Source organism: Phalacrocorax carbo, chromosome 26 (genome assembly GCF_963921805.1).
Source record: "Phalacrocorax carbo chromosome 26, bPhaCar2.1, whole genome shotgun sequence".
In the NCBI taxonomy this organism is placed as follows: domain Eukaryota; kingdom Metazoa; phylum Chordata; class Aves; order Suliformes; family Phalacrocoracidae; genus Phalacrocorax; species Phalacrocorax carbo.
This window is the reverse complement of record NC_087538.1, coordinates 2479497-2486574: the sequence shown is the minus strand read 5'-3', so window position 1 is coordinate 2486574 and position 7078 is coordinate 2479497.

Below are 7078 nucleotides of genomic sequence, written 5' to 3'. Positions count from 1 at the left end.
GGTCAGAGAAGGGACAGCATTGCCTGACACTGCTCGGGTCACATTGTCTAAGGAAAGAGGACAAAGAGTGGGAAGAAGCCAAAGAAGAAGAAATGGAAGAAAAACTATGCTCTGTTGAGAAAAACAGCATCCGCTTTGTTCAACAGCAGGGAAAGATCACAATTATAGAGCTTTTTGAATTACTATTAATGACTGGCTCAGTGACATTTTCCCCAGAAATACAGCCCCCAACAGCCCCGATCCCGTATCTGATGCAGACCACAGATTTCATTTCCCTTTACATGAAAAAACCCAAACCCGAGGCACATCAGCGTTTGACACTAGAGCCCCTTTACCCAGCTGCCTCCTGTGGTTATTCTCCAACACGACTATTCCTGCATGCAGGAGCTGCAGTCCCTCTCCAACGCGGCCAAGCTAGCAAAAGCTCCTCAGGTCACTCCTGAAAGTGTGCTCTGTTGCACACTGCTTGGCGTACCTGGACAGGCGGGCGCAGGCGCCGAGTGTCTCAGGGCAGAGCGCACACGCAGCCGTCCCGACAGAGGCAGAGCCCAGGGAAGACAACGTTCCCAGCGCTCCCACAGCGCTGGCCCCTCGCAGCACCAGTTCCAGAGTCACGGAGTCACAAGGGAGAGAAAGGCCTTCCGGAATCCCTGGGGGCAGCTGGTCCAGCCCCTGCGCAGGCAGGGTCCCCCAGAGCAGGCTGCCCAGGGCCAGGGCCCGGCGGCTGCTGAACCCCCAGTGCTCAAACACACCCCTTGCAAACAGCCGCCCGACGAGGGGAGCTGCGGAAACGTTGGCAGCCCACGCGACAGGCCCCGGGGTTTGGGCACTCGCTCCCACCAACTGAAGTATCCTCTCCTCCACACCAGTAAAACACCACCCCACCAGCAGGGGCTTGTCACCATTCTTCCTCCAAAGCTCTGTCCGACGGATCACTAGGCAGAAGACACAAAGTTAAGGGAAGCCTGATTAAGTTCGTTTCACTGCCTTAAACCAGCAAAGCCCAGGCACGTGGAAGCAGGAAAACGAGCTGAAGCAGGCAGGGAATGAGGAGCCGCCCTCAGCAGAGCAGGACACGGCACCGTGTGCCCAAACGCAGGTGACAGCTGCCAGCCAAGGCTGACACAGCCACCCTGACTGACGGGCCTAAGGCGGCACTTGAACCACCGCGCTCAGCCCCACACCCCAGACGGGGGGTCAGCGGTGCCGACAGGATTAAGTCCTGACTGACTCCCGACAACAGACGCTGACGCTGACTGACGCCAGCCAGCTGAGTGCGGGCAGGCGATGCTGGCCGACTGACACTGGCCGACTCACTCTGGCCGACTGACGCACAGCTCGGGGCCTCCTTCTGCCCTCGCACCTGGGCATCACCCCTGATGGAGCTGGGCGGGCAGAGGGGTCCCTGGCGCGGCCACTCATACCTGTCGGGCAGAGCTCGGGAAGCTGGAGAGGCCCCTGACTAGCAGAGGCGCTACTTAGCGACACGGAGCCGCTACTTAACAGCAGCTGAAACATCAGTGTGCCCTCAGCACTCTGCCAGCGACGCTGAAGGACATTAACTCTATCCCAGCTACAACCGGCACAGCTCTGAAGTTTTTAACCACCTCTCCCGTGGAGAGGAGTGTGGATTAAATGCCCAGCTCCCCGTTGGCTGCAGACCACAGGAAGGCACCAGAGATGGCTCTATAATTTTGTGTGAGGGAAAGGGCTGCGGACAAACCAAACGCGTTCGATATCTAATACTGTAATCACCTGCGCAGTTAGGCTCTCTTCTCAAACTCCTCCTTCCGCCTGTCAAGAGGATTTAACTACATAAGTAAAAAGGGAAAAAAGCTTCCTGCCTTTTTTCCCTTTAAGTGAGAAGAGTCCTTTCCTGTTCAGGCTCTGCTTAAGTCTTAAATAGAGCTGGTGACAAAGTAATTCCCTGATCTCCTCTTTCTGCTTTCAGAAGATCAGATGTGATGTTTTGAAGTAACAACCGTGGGAGCTGCACTTACATCCGTCACAGGAACTGTTTCCACAGCAGGCACTAACAGCGGCATCGGACATTGCATCTTCACAAATGAGACACAACAACTCATCTGGACTAGGATCACCAGAGCAGGATGAGGAGGAAGAAGAGGGCGATGGCTCCTCTGGCAAAAAGGGAGGCTTTTCCTTCTTTCCTCGCACAGGAGCTTCCCTGGAGGGGGAGAGGGCCTGGTGGGAGAGAAAAGTTTAAAGATGGCTCAAAGAAAACTTTTCCAAGCTTTGGATTTTATCAAAGGAAGAGAACAGATGGAATTCTCTCACTCCACATTAGCCTTCTGCAACGTAAGCCTTTGGTTTAAACTACTTGTCTACAGCCACAACCCTAGAAGAGGGAGGGGGGAAGAATTTTCCTTCTGCATTCGTTCGATCAACCAAGAAACCAGCTCAAACTAGAAAAATAATTTTTTGACAGCTAGAAATGAGGTGAAATTAATCCCACCTCTCCTTCACCAGACGGTAAATGTAAATGGCAGGCTCAGCACCAAGTTAGTCTCCAATCAAGTTAGTCGCTGAGTAATTACATTTTAGAAATGGAAGAAGTCTATGTTACACCTTCTACAAAAGGGGATCCATGGCAGCACAACAGAAGTGCTACCAAGTGCATTTTAAAACAGCCACTCCTCTCAGCACACAGTAGTATTTTCTTAATTTACAGCCACGGGAAAACTTCTGTGTGTTCCACACATGGGATTTCATAAAAGTCAGAGGGAGGAAATCTCAGTCCAGTGGCAATCTGTTAAATTTTGCAAGGAGCCTTTGCAACATCAAACAGAACCAAAACAGCCTTTCCAAGAGAACAACTCCACTGCAAACACCACTGAAATCTTTTGCAGAAATACAGCTTCTTAGCACAGCACAAGTTTCACCAACTTCCAGGGGCACGAACAGGAGGACCACCCTACTGTAGCATTAGAAAGCATCACAGATTTTCAGGTTAAGCCGCAATGACAATGCTTCCTCCCCTGTAACTACAGACGCTGGCCAGTTCGGTTGCATTGCCACTCACGCTTCTGCGCATGGTTTCTCTTGTTCACTTCTTGATCGGTCCAATTCATTCCATACTCACGCAGCAAGAGTTGGCATTGCGTATTTCCCACTGCTTGTCAGCACAGCACCCTTTGTGCTGGGATCTTTCACCTCCACCATGAAACTCCATGGAATTCCTGTGCTCTTTTTCACTCTGGGAACAGGCTCGAAATTTTGGTCCTGTTAAGAAAAGAAATGCAGACTTAGCTCATCTTAAGAACCACATTTAAAATTACATTTCCATGATTATTTGAAGCAGCAAAAGCCTCTCACCCTCTCATTTTACCCAGCATAAGTGTTTCTCAACTAAAGTACTCATTTGCCTCAGTGACTATAGCCGGGATGTTCCAAAGGCTTAAGCAGTGTTTTGGACTCGCTCGACATTCTTTGGCTTAACTTCAGGTTCCCTAAGGGCGAAATATCCCTCAGCGCACCTTCCACTCAGAGAAGGGGCACAAACCCGCTCCTCCTCCAAAGCGCAGTGCAGAGTGAGAGCTTAATTCCCTGCTCTGAATCAGTCACTGGGGAAACTTCTATTCACCACCTGTGTACGAAGGTTGAATTCAGACCTCACGCACACACTTTCAACGAGTGACGTTAAATGGCATGAATAGTCAACCAGAGGCTTGTGTAACGCTCTTCCTAGAAAGGCTGGACTAGGTGATCCCTGAGGTCCCTTCCAAGCTGTGATTCTGTGATTCTGTGATAATTACATCACGCAAATATTCAATAGGTGGGGTCAACAGAAACATCTTGGTTTTATACAAAATAACTGTGAACTGCCATTAAAAAGAGTTGAAAACGGAAAAATTTCCAGTAGTATTGAAATATATAAAAATATGCATGCAAGTTCACAGAGAAAGATTGATGAACATATTTAATGTCTATGACCTGGAAAAAAAGAACATTTCCCATTTATTATTCCAGGTGTCCCTTGAATTTTGAAGGGCTTTGCAACATTGCCTTAAAACCTCTCGATTTCAGATGTACTAAAATACACTCTCGATTTCAGATGTACTGAAATACACTCTCGATTTCAGATGTACTGAAATACACTCAGCAGTGTTTATTGAGGATGCAGACTCAAGGGCAGTTGTTCCACAAGGAGAAAGGGTAACTCTCACCTTGTTCCTTTTCCAGCCGATTGAATGATATTATGCCCCAAGCCCCAGTTAAGCTTACACTAGGAAAACATTCTCAGAGAGACACGCGACTCACTGCCTATTATGTCTTCAGTTGTTCAAAAGCGTAGAACCAAATTTCACAATGTCAGCGGAACAGCTCTCCGCAAGACGTCACTAAATTGCTCAGAAGGGAGATTAAAACTCTTCCTTGCAAAATGCTCTTGTGCTTTAGGCCCTAACGTAGTCGAAGAATTCAAAGGCGCAGTTGTATCAGATGCTGAGGAAAAACCATCTACATGCAGAAGCTGATTCCTCACGCCAGTGAATCGTTCCTGCTCTATATGTTTAGGAAAGCACATACAACATGACCGCATTACTGACTCAAAAGCTCTTGAAAATGTGCCTTTGGAGAGGAACACCCAGAGCTGAGAAAGACACCTTCGTTCCATTGCAAGTCTTACCAGAAGATTCAGCTTCCCTTCCCTAGGTACTTTTTGTACCTAGTTCTGTTAAAAAGGAAGCCTGATCAAGTATTTGGAAGCTTCATGCTCCATATGCCACCCTTTCTGGCACATGGCAAAACAGGCCTATGTTCTCTCACGGCAGGCACAGCCACTCTCATTTTGTGGTTTTTCAGAAGCAATCAAGAAACTAGGGAAGCTCCCTCTTGGAGTCTGGCATTATACAGTCTAGCATCGACCAGTACTGAGGCACAACCGTTCATGAACTATTAATTACTTCTTGTATTTTCTCAGGAAGCAGTTATTATATGGCCTGCAGGCAAGAGTCTAACTTGACAGCTAACATGAGAGCAAGACAATGAAGAAATATTCAAAGGGAAGCTTTTGTGCATCCTTTTTACAAAAACCCTTAATTAAATTTGGTTTTGCTGCTTTACGGCTCAACAATAATTGGCAAGCTTTCCAGTGATTTATTCCTACCACACCATGACCCACGTTCTGCTTTGAAAAGCATACAGAAATATCTGTCTTCAAAAACAAAACAAAAGCCAAAACACAAACCCCACACTTAAGACCAAGAGCTGAGTTGGCTTTCAGAAGAAAGCTAATGGTGCCTCCAACACCAGAAGCACCTGAGGCTGCAGTGCTTTTCCAGGGGGAGAGAGGGGCTGGTCAAGAGAGAGGCAAGGCTTCCACCCTCCCTACGCCTACCCACAGCCCAAAGCAGGTACACGCAGAGCAAACGAGAAGGGGATGCGTTTGCTTTGCCTTTCATTGACTTTAATTCCTTCTAACTAAAACTAAGTCTTCCCTCCCACTACAGGATTTTTGCTTTTTTGGGGGGCCCCTGGGTGGGGCCCAGGAGGAGCGGGAGTGGGCGGCCCTGCAGGGGTCACTGGGCCAGCTGCAGGTTTTTGTGCAGAGGGAGGCCAACATGGACATAGCCAACGACTACGGCTGCCCATGACCCACCGGCCCAGCACCATCCCCTGCTTGTGAGCTGCCTTCTCCTCTCTAGCATTTGACTACTGACAGAGTAGTGCCACAGCGAAGGCCTCATTCAACAGCTTCCTTCTGGCTGCCCTGCGAGGTCTTTAGACCTATCGTGGTCAAGACAGTCTTACCCTGCTCTACCTCATTTGGCTGCAAGTAAAGGAAAGGAAGAATCAGCTACCAGAAGCTTCAGCAAAGAGTTGGGCCAGGTCTTCTAGCCTGCTTCCACAGTCACAAGACCCAATTGTGTTGGTATTACGTCTTGTTGCCTTCTCTAGAAAGCCACTGAAACAGAACGGCCTCCCTGTCACTACTCGCTACCAGCAACAACAGAGTCCTCAGACGGACCAGGATTTCGAGTCTTTCACCAGCAGGCCAGGAGTAGTGCCTACTACAGGATGTGGCCATTGTATGCACTTGCAGTCCAGACACTCAAGCTGGTTTTAGCTTCAACTGCGGCGGTTGTAGCCGCTGAAACTTAAATCCAAAAGGAAGGAGAAAAAGAACAGCTGCCCAGGCATATGCTGTTTGGAAGTTAAAGCAGAAGAAAGGCCGGCGTGGCACGCGCTCAAGGACAGGGCTGCCTATAGCCCTTTGGCAGGGAAGCTGCTCCCCAGCTAAGCACATTTCTTCTCCTCTCCTACAATTCCCCTCCCTCTATATCCATGTACCTACACCTGGAAGGTCTGACTGTGATTCAGCACTGCCCAGAAATTGAACTGTCCCAGGAGCGTTCCCTGCTCCTCAGGTTCTTGTGCTCCCTAAGGGCCCCCGCGACCTCATGCCCTGGACCTCTGCAGGCACCTTTTCCACTCTGCTTCCGTGCCACGCTGACAGTTTTCACACTGACTGGGAAGACACAGACTGCAGGACCAAGTGACCCTGTTAGAGGCTTGTGCAGAGGACCTGGGGCACTCCGGGGGAGAAAATACTAATTAAAATTCATTAAAAGAGTTGGGTGTTGCCTTTGCAGCACCTCTCGCTGCCTGCGGGCATTTGCTCAGCGGGAGGGAGTGTGGGGTTGTTAATGCAGCCCCTGCCCACCCCGTGGGTGGCTGAGCTGGGCCGGGCATAGCTTACATACAGAACAGTGTATTTTTTCTGTAAAATACTACTATTCTATACTTATAAATATTAAAGTATGTATAAACAAGTATTTCATGTTATAAGATTTGTATTATGTCTATGTATAATATAAATTACATACATACACATAAATACATATGTACCTACATATCCCACCACAGAATCCACAGAGGGAAAGGGAAGAGGGGTGTCAGGAGGGACTGGGGTGCGGAAGAGGGGTGACATGACCCCAGGGGCCCAGGACTCACCGCAGTTCCTGCTCTCTGCACTGCCACGCACATGGCACAGCTCAGGCACTTCTGTCTCTCTCGGTCTGTCCATCCCTCCCTCCCTCGCTGCCTCCCTCCCTCTGCT